Source organism: Copadichromis virginalis, linkage group LG3 (assembly GCF_057382275.1).
Source record: "Copadichromis virginalis isolate Kocher_CV1m ecotype Utaka linkage group LG3, C_Virginalis_male_GT1.1, whole genome shotgun sequence".
NCBI classification, from domain to species: Eukaryota; Metazoa; Chordata; class Actinopteri; order Cichliformes; family Cichlidae; genus Copadichromis; species Copadichromis virginalis.
The window spans coordinates 55,981,529-55,996,304 of NC_140620.1; the positions used below are offsets into that span (position 1 = coordinate 55,981,529).

Genomic DNA, 14,776 nt, shown 5'->3' on the forward strand with positions numbered 1-14,776 from the left:
AGACACACATGTTTATGGCTTTATCTTATAAAACTCAATATCTCCGTGCTGGGCAAACAGGTTTTGCAGCCGTTTGAGCTAAGATTTTAAAATTATTCACATAATGAAAACCTATACTTTGTTTCAGGCGAGTTTCCCATTCAAATGCATGTAACCGTGAGAAACGCATTGTCTTGGCGAAAGAAAGCGTTTTTGAACAACTTCATATAAATCGCTGTAACTTTTGATAGAAGACTCAGACAAACATGTTTATGGGTTTATCTTATAAAACTCAATATCTCCGTGCTGGGCAAACAGGTTTTGCAGCCGTTTGAGCTAAGATTTTAAAATTATTCACATAATGAAAACCTATACTTTGTCTCGGGCGAGTTTCCCATTCAAATGCATGTAACAGTGAGAAACGCATTGTCTTGGCGAAAGAAAGAGGTTTTGCAGCCGTTTGAGCTAAGATTTTAAAATTATTCACATAATGAAAACCTATACTTTGTTTCAGGCGAGTTTCCCATTCAAATGCATGTAACAGTGAGAAACGCATTGTCTTGGCGAAATAAAGCGTTTTTGAACAACTTCATATAAATCGCTGTAACTTTTGATAGAGGTCTCAGACAAACATGTTTATGGCTTTATCTTATAGAACTCAATATCTCCGTGCTGGGCAAACAGGTTTTGCAGCCGTTTGAGCTAAGATTTTAAAATTATTCACATAATGAAAACCTATACTTTGTCTCGGGTGAGTTTCCCATTCAAATGCATGTAACAGTGAGAAACACACTGTCTTGGCGAAAGAAAGCATTTTCGTACAACTTCATATAAATCGCTGTAACTTTTGATAGAAGACTCAGACAAACATGTTTATGGCTTTATCTTATAGAACTCAATATCTCCGTGCTGGGCAAACAGGTTTTGCAGCTGTTTGAGCTAAGATTTTAAAATTATTCACATAATGAAAACCTATACTTTGTCTCAGGCGAGTTTCCCATTCAAATGCATGTAACAGTGAGAATCACAATGTCTTGGCCGTTTGAGCTAAGATTTTAAAATTATTCACATAATGAAAACCTATACTTTGTCTCGGGTGAGTTTCCCATTCAAATGCATGTAACAGTGAGAAACGCATTGTCTTGGCGAAAGAAAGAGGTTTTGCAGCCGTTTGAGCTAAGATTTTAAAATTATTCACATAATGAAAACCTATACTTTGTCTCGGGTGAGTTTCCCATTCAAATGCATGTAACAGTGAGAAACACACTGTCTTGGCGAAAGAAAGCGTTTTTCAACAACTTCATATAAATCGCTGTAACTTTTGATAGAAGACTCAGACACACATGTTTATGGCTTTATCTTATAAAACTCAATATCCCCGTGCTGGGCAAACAGGTTTTGCAGCCGTTTGAGCTAAGATTTTAAAATTATTCACATAATGAAAACCTATACTTTGTCTCGGGCGAGTTTCCCATTCAAATGCATGTAACCGTGAGAAACGCATTGTCTTGGCGAAAGAAAGCGTTTTTGAACAACTTCATATAAATCGCTGTAACTTTTGATAGAGGACTCAGACAAACATGTTTATGGCTTTATCTTATAAAACTCAATATCTCCGTGCTGGGCAAACAGGTTTTGCAGCCGTTTGAGCTAAGATTTTAAAATTATTCACATAATGAAAACCTATACTTTGTCTGAGGCGAGTTTCCCATTCAAATGCATGTAACAGTGAGAAACACACTGTCTTGGTGAAATAAAGCGTTTTTGAACAACTTCATATAAATCGCTGTAACTTTTGATAGAAGACTCAGACACACATGTTTATGGCTTTATCTTATAAAACTCAATATCTCCGTGCTGGGCAAACAGGTTTTGCAGCCGTTTGAGCTAAGATTTTAAAATTATTCACATAATGAAAACCTATACTTTGTCTCGGGTGAGTTTCCCATTCAAATGCATGTAACAGTGAGAAACGCATTGTCTTGGCGAAAGAAAGAGGTTTTGCAGCCGTTTGAGCTAAGATTTTAAAATTATTCACATAATGAAAACCTATACATTGTCTCAGGCGAGTTTCCCATTCAAATGCATGTAACAGTGAGAAACGCATTGTCTTGGCGAAAGAAAGCGTTTTTGAACAACTTCATATAAATCGCTGTAACTTTTGATAGAAGACTCAGACAAACATGTTTATGGCTTTATCTTATAGAACTCAATATCACCGTGCTGGGCAAACAGGTTTTGCAGCCGTTTGAGCTAAGATTTTAAAATTATTCACATAATGAAAACCTATACTTTGTTTCAGGCGAGTTTCCCATTCAAATGCATGTAACAGTGAGAATCACAATGTCTTGGCCGTTTGAGCTAAGATTTTAAAATTATTCACATAATGAAAACCTATACTTTGTCTCGGGTGAGTTTCCCATTCAAATGCATGTAACAGTGAGAACCGCATTGTCTTGGCGAAAGAAAGAGGTTTTGCAGCCGTTTGAGCTAAGATTTTAAAATTATTCACATAATGAAAACCTATACTTTGTCTGAGGCGAGTTTCCCATTCAAATGCATGTAACAGTGAGAAACACACTGTCTTGGCGAAATAAAGCGTTTTTGAACAACTTCATATAAATCGCTGTAACTTTTGATAGAAGACTCAGTCAAACATGTTTATGGCTTTATCTTATAAAACTCAATATCTCCGTGCTGGGCAAACAGGTTTTGCAGCCGTTTGAGCTAAGATTTTAAAATTATTCACATAATGAAAACCTATACTTTGTTTCAGGCGAGTTTCCCATTCAAATGCATGTAACCGTGAGAAACGCATTGTCTTGGCGAAAGAAAGCGTTTTTGAACAACTTCATATAAATCGCTGTAACTTTTGATAGAAGACTCAGACAAACATGTTTATGGCTTTATCTTATAAAACTCAATATCTCCGTGCTGGGCAAACAGGTTTTGCAGCCGTTTGAGTTAAGATTTTAAAATTATTCACATAATGAAAACCTATACTTTGTCTGAGGCGAGTTTCCCATTCAAATGCATGTAACCGTGAGAAACGCATTGTCTTGGCGAAAGAAAGCGTTTTTGAACAACTTCATATAAATCGCTGTAACTTTTGATAGAAGACTCAGACAAACATGTTTATGGGTTTATCTTATAAAACTCAATATCTCCGTGCTGGGCAAACAGGTTTTGCAGCCGTTTGAGCTAAGATTTTAAAATTATTCACATAATGAAAACCTATACTTTGTCTCGGGCGAGTTTCCCATTCAAATGCATGTAACAGTGAGAAACGCATTGTCTTGGCGAAAGAAAGAGGTTTTGCAGCCGTTTGAGCTAAGATTTTAAAATTATTCACATAATGAAAACCTATACTTTGTTTCAGGCGAGTTTCCCATTCAAATGCATGTAACAGTGAGAAACGCATTGTCTTGGCGAAATAAAGCCTTTTTGAACAACTTCATATAAATCGCTGTAACTTTTGATAGAGGTCTCAGACAAACATGTTTATGGCTTTATCTTATAGAACTCAATATCTCCGTGCTGGGCAAACAGGTTTTGCAGCCGTTTGAGCTAAGATTTTAAAATTATTCACATAATGAAAACCTATACTTTGTCTCGGGTGAGTTTCCCATTCAAATGCATGTAACAGTGAGAATCACAATGTCTTGGCCGTTTGAGCTAAGATTTTAAAATTATTCACATAATGAAAACCTATACTTTGTCTCGGGTGAGTTTCCCATTCAAATGCATGTAACAGTGAGAAACGCATTGTCTTGGCGAAAGAAAGAGGTTTTGCAGCCGTTTGAGCTAAGATTTTAAAATTATTCACATAATGAAAACCTATACTTTGTCTCGGGTGAGTTTCCCATTCAAATGCATGTAACAGTGAGAAACACACTGTCTTGGCGAAAGAAAGCGTTTTTCAACAACTTCATATAAATCGCTGTAACTTTTGATAGAAGACTCAGACACACATGTTTATGGCTTTATCTTATAAAACTCAATATCCCCGTGCTGGGCAAACAGGTTTTGCAGCCGTTTGAGCTAAGATTTTAAAATTATTCACATAATGAAAACCTATACTTTGTCTCGGGCGAGTTTCCCATTCAAATGCATGTAACCGTGAGAAACGCATTGTCTTGGCGAAAGAAAGCGTTTTTGAACAACTTCATATAAATCGCTGTAACTTTTGATAGAGGACTCAGACAAACATGTTTATGGCTTTATCTTATAAAACTCAATATCTCCGTGCTGGGCAAACAGGTTTTGCAGCCGTTTGAGCTAAGATTTTAAAATTATTCACATAATGAAAACCTATACTTTGTCTGAGGCGAGTTTCCCATTCAAATGCATGTAACAGTGAGAAACGCATTGTCTTGGCGAAAGAAAGAGGTTTTGCAGCCGTTTGAGCTAAGATTTTAAAATTATTCACATAATGAAAACCTATACTTTGTCTCGGGCGAGTTTCCCATTCAAATGCATGTAACCGTGAGAAACGCATTGTCTTGGCGAAAGAAAGCGTTTTTGAATAACTTCATATAAATCGCTGTAACTTTTGATAGAGGACTCAGACAAACATGTTTATGGCTTTATCTTATAAAACTCAATATCTCCGTGCTGGGCAAACAGGTTTTGCAGCCGTTTGAGCTAAGATTTTAAAATTATTCACATAATGAAAACCTATACTTTGTCTGAGGCGAGTTTCCCATTCAAATGCATGTAACAGTGAGAATCACACTGTCTTGGCCGTTTGAGCTAAGATTTTAAAATTATTCACATAATGAAAACCTATACTTTGTCTCGGGTGAGTTTCCCATTCAAATGCATGTAACAGTGAGAAACGCATTGTCTTGGCGAAAGAAAGAGGTTTTGCAGCCGTTTGAGCTAAGATTTTAAAATTATTCACATAATGAAAACCTATACTTTGTCTGAGGCGAGTTTCCCATTCAAATGCATGTAACAGTGAGAAACACACTGTCTTGGCGAAATAAAGCGTTTTTGAACAACTTCATATAAATCGCTGTAACTTTTGATAGAAGACTCAGTCAAACATGTTTATGGCTTTATCTTATAAAACTCAATATCTCCGTGCTGGGCAAACAGGTTTTGCAGCCGTTTGAGCTAAGATTTTAAAATTATTCACATAATGAAAACCTATACTTTGTTTCAGGCGAGTTTCCCATTCAAATGCATGTAACCGTGAGAAACGCATTGTCTTGGCGAAAGAAAGCGTTTTTGAACAACTTCATATAAATCGCTGTAACTTTTGATAGAAGACTCAGACAAACATGTTTATGGCTTTATCTTATAGAACTCAAGGTCCCCGTGCTGGGAAAACAGAACAGGTTTTGCAGCTGTTTGAGCTAAGATTTCCAAGTTATACACATAATGAAAACCTATACTTTGTCTCGGTCGAGTTTCCCATTCAAATGCATGTAACAGTGAGAAACGCACTGTCTTGGCGAAAGAAAGCGTTTTTGTACAACTTCATATAAATCGCTGTAACTTTTGATAGAAGACTCAGACAAACATGTTTATGGCTTTATCTTATAGAACTCAATATCTCCGTGCTGGGCAAACAGGTTTTGCAGCTGTTTGAGCTAAGATTTTAAAATTATTCACATAATGAAAACCTATACTTTGTCTCAGGCGAGTTTCCCATTCAAATGCATGTAACAGTGAGAATCACAATGTCTTGGCCGTTTGAGCTAAGATTTTAAAATTATTCACATAATGAAAACCTATACTTTGTCTCGGGTGAGTTTCCCATTCAAATGCATGTAACAGTGAGAAACGCATTGTCTTGGCGAAAGAAAGAGGTTTTGCAGCCGTTTGAGCTAAGATTTTAAAATTATTCACATAATGAAAACCTATACTTTGTCTCGGGTGAGTTTCCCATTCAAATGCATGTAACAGTGAGAAACACACTGTCTTGGCGAAAGAAAGCGTTTTTCAACAACTTCATATAAATCGCTGTAACTTTTGATAGAAGACTCAGACACACATGTTTATGGCTTTATCTTATAAAACTCAATATCCCCGTGCTGGGCAAACAGGTTTTGCAGCCGTTTGAGCTAAGATTTTAAAATTATTCACATAATGAAAACCTATACTTTGTCTCGGGCGAGTTTCCCATTCAAATGCATGTAACCGTGAGAAACGCATTGTCTTGGCGAAAGAAAGCGTTTTTGAACAACTTCATATAAATCGCTGTAACTTTTGATAGAGGACTCAGACAAACATGTTTATGGCTTTATCTTATAAAACTCAATATCTCCGTGCTGGGCAAACAGGTTTTGCAGCCGTTTGAGCTAAGATTTTAAAATTATTCACATAATGAAAACCTATACTTTGTCTGAGGCGAGTTTCCCATTCAAATGCATGTAACAGTGAGAAACGCATTGTCTTGGCGAAAGAAAGAGGTTTTGCAGCCGTTTGAGCTAAGATTTTAAAATTATTCACATAATGAAAACCTATACTTTGTCTCGGGCGAGTTTCCCATTCAAATGCATGTAACCGTGAGAAACGCATTGTCTTGGCGAAAGAAAGCGTTTTTGAATAACTTCATATAAATCGCTGTAACTTTTGATAGAGGACTCAGACAAACATGTTTATGGCTTTATCTTATAAAACTCAATATCTCCGTGCTGGGCAAACAGGTTTTGCAGCCGTTTGAGCTAAGATTTTAAAATTATTCACATAATGAAAACCTATACTTTGTCTGAGGCGAGTTTCCCATTCAAATGCATGTAACAGTGAGAATCACACTGTCTTGGCCGTTTGAGCTAAGATTTTAAAATTATTCACATAATGAAAACCTATACTTTGTCTCGGGTGAGTTTCCCATTCAAATGCATGTAACAGTGAGAAACGCATTGTCTTGGCGAAAGAAAGAGGTTTTGCAGCCGTTTGAGCTAAGATTTTAAAATTATTCACATAATGAAAACCTATACTTTGTCTGAGGCGAGTTTCCCATTCAAATGCATGTAACAGTGAGAAACACACTGTCTTGGCGAAATAAAGCGTTTTTGAACAACTTCATATAAATCGCTGTAACTTTTGATAGAAGACTCAGTCAAACATGTTTATGGCTTTATCTTATAAAACTCAATATCTCCGTGCTGGGCAAACAGGTTTTGCAGCCGTTTGAGCTAAGATTTTAAAATTATTCACATAATGAAAACCTATACTTTGTTTCAGGCGAGTTTCCCATTCAAATGCATGTAACCGTGAGAAACGCATTGTCTTGGCGAAAGAAAGCGTTTTTGAACAACTTCATATAAATCGCTGTAACTTTTGATAGAAGACTCAGACAAACATGTTTATGGCTTTATCTTATAGAACTCAAGGTCCCCGTGCTGGGAAAACAGAACAGGTTTTGCAGCTGTTTGAGCTAAGATTTCCAAGTTATACACATAATGAAAACCTATACTTTGTCTCGGTCGAGTTTCCCATTCAAATGCATGTAACAGTGAGAAACGCACTGTCTTGGCGAAAGAAAGCGTTTTTGTACAACTTCATATAAATAGCTGTAACTTTTGATAGAAGACTCGGATACACATGTTTATGGCTTTTTCTTATAGAACTCAAGGTCCCCGTGCTGGGAAAACAGGATTTGCAGCTGTTTGAGCTAAGATTTTCAAGTTATACACATAATGAAAACCTATACTTTGTTTCGGTCGAGTTCCCCATTCAAATGCATGTAACAGTGAGAAACGCATTGTCTTGGCGAAATAAAGCGTTTTTGTACAACTCCTGGGAGAGCCAGGTGTTAAGCAAACTTAATATGCAACACACGCTAACATCTTTTATTGCAGGGTTTCTGGAGCTACTCCAGAGGAGATGCCCTGATGTTGCCTGGGACGTGATCTAGCTAATCTTTTTCTTTAAGACAGGGATCCAGGTTTGGTGAGTTGACGCATGGGAATGTCCATGCGTCAAGAGGTGGAGTGCAAGGATTAACATTAAACAATGTTTACTATTATTGTTGCAGTGATTTGTGTGATTAGCCGTTTATTTACAAGTATTAAACCTATGCAAGTGGTGCACCCATGTTCAGATGAGGCTTTGATGGCCTATAAGTGAAGTTCACTGAACTAAAGAATGTGGTTTGATGATTGTTGACATGCTCTCCAAATAGAAGTTTTTCTTCTTAGCAAGGAAATACAGGTGCAGCAGTAATCTCCTGAGAAATCTTCAGAGGCCCAGTGAGAAGCGTGAACCATTCCAGGCATAGCTGACAGCCAGGCAGTGGTTGAGGTCAAAGGTCAAGCTGGTTGGGGCCCATCATGAGATCAGACCTTGGAGCCACAGCAAGGACCATGAAACTGCCTGCAAAATAGAGGAGAGGATCGTCCACAAGATGGGAGCTGAGGCCAGGAGAGAGGCTTCAGGAGGATCAGAGATCATCTTCAGCACAGCAGACATCACACAGAGAGCTGTGCTACTGAGTTTCCAGGAGATTTTAAATAAAATGAAAGATTCAATATTGACGCTGAGGAAGACAACTAAGGTGTACGACGTGCTCTGCCTTAAACCTTCAGCAGCGTTGGAACATGAAAACTCGTGGGATGAGGGGAGCGTGCCAAGCTCCATCGACAGCGCAGAAGGAGTTCGAGGATGACATCATGATTCTGTGAAAGCACAGGAACCAGAAGCTATGGTGGTGATGACAGCAGTTTCCTATGAACATCACCTAATGCTATACCACTATACTGTGCATACGATGACACTCTGAAGGCTGCTGTAAGACAACTGAACCCTGCACCCTTTCCACAGAGGTGTTTCTCTGCAGAGCGTGGACAATGAAGGAGTCATAAATATCCCCCTCGCAGGATGAAGGCCTGAAGTGAGGTGATGGGAGGCCATAAAACTAGAGTGCTGAGAGGTCTGCAGCTTTGGAAATAGCTGAGACCCATGTTGACAAACAACAAAACTAACTGGTATGTTTGAATGTTTATTCTACATACATTTGGACTCTGGTCCTATGGACAACGAAACAACTAGAAGAGACATTCATGACGCCCTGCAGAACTCAAACCACTCTGCAGAGAGACATGTGATTTGCACACCCGGAGGAAGCATCACCAAGCTGAGATGTTTTTGAAAATGTTACTTTCTTAGTTTCACTATTAAATTAACAATTTCTTTGGTTGCTCGTAAGATGCAGTTTGCCATGAGATGAGCTCAATGAATGGGGTAACTGCTAATACATTTATTAAACTGTGTAACTTTTACAGTAATTTAGGGTGATTTGACATATGCTGAGTAAAAAAAATGTTTGCATTGAAACTGTCAGACATGAGGTATGCATAACTGGGAACTTTCTAGCATAAAGGTCAAAAACGGGGGAATGTTAGAGTTTGTATTGTTGATTGTTATTTATGCTTAGAAATATTTAACCATAGATGCATAGAGGTGTATAATCAATTGTGTAGTGATAAGTTGTGTGATCTTTAACAGGCTACAGAGGCTTGGTGTGTATTCCACACTAGAATGCACACCTATATCCTGGGAGCATGGGAAAGTTCGTACCTTGTCTTAATTGTTTTATGGTAGGATTAACGTAGCTACATCTGTTCTAGTCTAAGTGCTTTTCTGTTTAGATGAACTGCTGGACTTCCTCACCGGGGGGGGTCTAGTCTACCCTCTTCCTGACCAAGGATGTTTGACCCTTTGATCAGCAACACACACACACACACACACAGGCAAGGTACTCTTTGTTTGTATGTAGACGTCGTATGTTAATGAACCTATGCATATTCATGTAACCTCAATAAAAGGACAGTGTTACGGGAGGACGGACGAGAGCGACTGGGGTCAAGCGAAGGGACAGCGCACGAGTAACATGAAGAACTTTGCCTATTTGTGTCTTGCTTAGCAGTGTAATTATATTGTCTTCAACGTTCCAGCGGATGGGTTCAAGCTACAAACCTATCACTGGGAAAACAGGTTTTGCAGCTGTTTGAGCTAAGATTTCCAAGTTATACACATAATGAAAACCTATACTTTGTTTCGGGCGAGTTCCCCATTCAAATGCATGTAACAGTGAGAAATGCACTGTCTTGGCGAAAGAAAGCGTTTTTGTACAACTTCATATAAATAGCTGTAACTTTTGATAGAAGACTCGGATACACATGTTTATGGCTTTATCTTATAGAACTCAAGGTCCCCGTGCTGGGAAAACAGGATTTGCAGCTGTTTGAGCTAAGATTTTCAAGTTATACACATAATGAAAACCTATACTTTGTTTCGGTCGAGTTCCCCATTCAAATGCATGTAACAGTGAGAAACGCATTGTCTTGGCGAAATAAAGCGTTTTTGTACAACTTCATATAAATAGCTGTAACTTTTGATAGAAGACTCAGACAAACATGTTTATGGCTTTATCTTATAGAACTCAAGGTCCCTGTGCTGGGAAAACAGGATTTGCAGCTGTTTGAGCTAAGATTTCCAAGTTATACACATAATGAAAACCTGTACTTTGTTTCGGGCGAGTTCCCGATTCAAATGCATGCAACAGTGAGAAATGCACTGTCTTGGCGAAAGAAAGCGTTTTTGTACAACTTCATATAAATAGCTGTAACTTTTGCTAGAAGACTCGGATACACATGTTTATGGCTTTATCTTATAGAACTCAAGGTCCCTGTGCTGGGAAAATAGGATTTGCAGCTGTTTGAGCTAAGATTTTCAAGTTATACACATAATGAAAACCTATACTTAGTTTCGGTCGAGTTCCCCATTCAAATGCATGTAACAGTGAGAAACGCACTGTCTTGGCGAAAGAAAGCGTTTTTGTACAACTTCATATAAATAGCTGTAACTTTTGCTAGAAGACTCGGATACACATGTTTATGGCTTTATCTTATAGAACTCAAGGTCCCTGTGCTGGGAAAACAGGATTTGCAGCTGTTTGAGCTAAGATTTCCAAGTTATACACATAATGAAAACCTATACTTTGTTTCGGGCGAGTTCCCCATTCAAATGCATGTAACAGTGAGAAACGCATTGTCTTGGCGAAATAAAGCGTTTTTGTACAACTTCATATAAATAGCTGTAACTTTTGATAGAAGACTCAGACAAACATGTTTATGGCTTTATCTTATAGAACTCAAGGTCCCTGTGCTGGGAAAACAGGATTTGCAGCTGTTTGAGCTAAGATTTCCAAGTTATACACATAATGAAAACCTATACTTTGTTTCGGTCGAGTTCCCCATTCAAATGCATGTAACAGTGTGAAACGCACTGTCTTGGCGAAAGAAAGCGTTTTTGTACAACTTCATATAAATCGCTGTAACTTTTGATAGAAGACTCGTATACACATGTTTATGGCTTTATCTTATAGAACTCAAGGTCCCCGTGCTGGGAAAACAGGATTTGCAGCTGTTTGAGCTAAGATTTTCAAGTTATACACATAATGAAAACCTATACTTTGTTTCGGTCGAGTTCCCCATTCAAATGCATGTAACAGTGAGAAACGCACTGTCTTGGCGAAATAAAGCGTTTTTGTACAACTTCATATAAATAGCTGTAACTTTTGATAGAAGACTCAGACAAACATGTTTATGGCTTTATCTTATAGAACTCAAGGTCCCTGTGCTGGGAAAACAGGATTTGCAGCTGTTTGAGCTAAGATTTCCAAGTTATACACATAATGAAAACCTGTACTTTGTTTCGGGCGAGTTCCCGATTCAAATGCATGTAACAGTGAGAAACGCATTGTCTTGGCGAAAGAAAGAGGTTTTGCAGCCGTTTGAGCTAAGATTTTAAAATTATTCACATAATGAAAACCTATACTTTGTCTGGGGCGAGTTTCCCATTCAAATGCATGTAACAGTGAGAAACGCATTGTCTTGGCGAAAGAAAGAGGTTTTGCAGCCGTTTGAGCTAAGATTTTAAAATTATTCACATAATGAAAACCTATACTTTGTCTCGGGTGAGTTTCCCATTCAAATGCATGTAACAGTGAGAAACGCATTGTCTTGGCGAAAGAAAGCGTTTTTGAACAACTTCATATAAATAGCTGTAACTTTTGCTAGAAGACTCGGATACACATGTTTATGGCTTTATCTTATAGAACTCAAGGTCCCTGTGCTGGGAAAATAGGATTTGCAGCTGTTTGAGCTAAGATTTTCAAGTTATACACATAATGAAAACCTATACTTAGTTTCGGTCGAGTTCCCCATTCAAATGCATGTAACAGTGAGAAACGCACTGTCTTGGCGAAAGAAAGCGTTTTTGTACAACTTCATATAAATAGCTGTAACTTTTGATAGAAGACTCAGACAAACATGTTTATGGCTTTATCTTATAGAACTCAAGGTCCCTGTGCTGGGAAAACAGGATTTGCAGCTGTTTGAGCTAAGATTTCCAAGTTATACACATAATGAAAACCTATACTTTGTTTCGGTCGAGTTCCCCATTCAAATGCATGTAACAGTGAGAAACGCACTGTCTTGGCGAAAGAAAGCGTTTTTGTACAACTTCATATAAATCGCTTTAACTTTTGATAGAAGACTCGTATACACATGTTTATGGCTTTATCTTATAGAACTCAAGGTCCCTGTGCTGGGAAAACAGGATTTGCAGCTGTTTGAGCTAAGATTTCCAAGTTATACACATAATGAAAACCTATACTTTGTCTCGGGTGAGTTTCCCATTCAAATGCATGTAACAGTGAGAAACGCATTGTCTTGGCGAAAGAAAGCGTTTTTGAACAACTTCATATAAATAGCTGTAACTTTTGCTAGAAGACTCGGATACACATGTTTATGGCTTTATCTTATAGAACTCAAGGTCCCTGTGCTGGGAAAATAGGATTTGCAGCTGTTTGAGCTAAGATTTTCAAGTTATACACATAATGAAAACCTATACTTAGTTTCGGTCGAGTTCCCCATTCAAATGCATGTAACAGTGAGAAACGCACTGTCTTGGCGAAAGAAAGCGTTTTTGTACAACTTCATATAAATAGCTGTAACTTTTGATAGAAGACTCAGACAAACATGTTTATGGCTTTATCTTATAGAACTCAAGGTCCCTGTGCTGGGAAAACAGGATTTGCAGCTGTTTGAGCTAAGATTTCCAAGTTATACACATAATGAAAACCTATACTTTGTTTCGGTCGAGTTCCCCATTCAAATGCATGTAACAGTGAGAAACGCACTGTCTTGGCGAAAGAAAGCGTTTTTGTACAACTTCATATAAATCGCTTTAACTTTTGATAGAAGACTCGTATACACATGTTTATGGCTTTATCTTATAGAACTCAAGGTCCCTGTGCTGGGAAAACAGGATTTGCAGCTGTTTGAGCTAAGATTTCCAAGTTATACACATAATGAAAACCTATACTTTGTCTCGGGTGAGTTTCCCATTCAAATGCATGTAACAGTGAGAAACGCATTGTCTTGGCGAAAGAAAGCGTTTTTGAACAACTTCATATAAATAGCTGTAACTTTTGCTAGAAGACTCGGATACACATGTTTATGGCTTTATCTTATAGAACTCAAGGTCCCTGTGCTGGGAAAATAGGATTTGCAGCTGTTTGAGCTAAGATTTTCAAGTTATACACATAATGAAAACCTATACTTAGTTTCGGTCGAGTTCCCCATTCAAATGCATGTAACAGTGAGAAACGCACTGTCTTGGCGAAAGAAAGCGTTTTTGTACAACTTCATATAAATAGCTGTAACTTTTGATAGAAGACTCAGACAAACATGTTTATGGCTTTATCTTATAGAACTCAAGGTCCCTGTGCTGGGAAAACAGGATTTGCAGCTGTTTGAGCTAAGATTTCCAAGTTATACACATAATGAAAACCTATACTTTGTTTCGGTCGAGTTCCCCATTCAAATGCATGTAACAGTGAGAAACGCACTGTCTTGGCGAAAGAAAGCGTTTTTGTACAACTTCATATAAATCGCTTTAACTTTTGATAGAAGACTCGTATACACATGTTTATGGCTTTATCTTATAGAACTCAAGGTCCCTGTGCTGGGAAAACAGGATTTGCAGCTGTTTGAGCTAAGATTTCCAAGTTATACACATAATGAAAACCTATACTTTGTTTCGGTCGAGTTCCCCATTCAAATGCATGTAACAGTGAGAAACGCATTGTCTTGGCGAAATAAAGCGTTTTTGTACAACTTCATATAAATAGCTGGAACTTTTGATAGAAGACTCAGACAAACGTGTTTATGGCTTTATCTTATAAAACTAAATATCTCCGTGCTGGGCAAACAGGTTTTGCAGCCGTTTGAGCTAAGATTTTAAAATTATTCACATAATGAAAACTTATACTTTGTCTCGGGTGAGTTTCCCATTCAAATGCATGTAACCGTGAGAAACGCATTGTCTTGGCGAAAGAAAGCGTTTTTGAACAACTTCATATAAATCGCTGTAACTTTTGATAGAGGACTCAGAAACACATGTTTATGGCTTTATCTTATAAAACTCAATATCTCCGTGCTGGGCAAACAGGTTTTGAAGCCATTTGAGCTAAGATTTTAAAATTATTCACATAATGAAAACCTATACTTTGTCTCGGGCGAGTTTCCCATTCAAATGCATGTAACAGTGAGAAACGCATTGTCTTGGCGAAAGAAAGAGGTTTTGCAGCCGTTTGAGCTAAGATTTTAAAATTATTCACATAATGAAAACCTATACTTTGTCTGGGGCGAGTTTCCCATTCAAATGCATGTAACAGTGAGAAACGCATTGTCTTGGCGAAAGAAAGAGGTTTTGCAGCCGTTTGAGCTAAGATTTTAAAATTATTCACATAATGAAAACCTATACTTTGTCTCGG

General features: G+C 37.9%; 1 long non-coding RNA gene across 4 annotated transcripts in view; it reads left to right on the top strand.

Moving 5' to 3' along the window:
- Window positions 1–10,088, top strand: part of LOC146715343 (uncharacterized) — a 30,466-nt gene extending 20,378 nt beyond the window's left edge. For 3 of the 4 annotated variants that reach the window (XR_014918960.1, XR_014918962.1, XR_014918963.1), the window contains exon 5: window positions 7,794–10,087. This is a non-coding gene — a long non-coding RNA (uncharacterized LOC146715343). Of the gene's footprint in view, window positions 1–7,793 lie in introns of all 4 variants that reach the window. The other variant, XR_014918961.1, reaches the window with a different exon arrangement.
- Window positions 10,089–14,776: the final 4,688 nt, after the last annotated feature.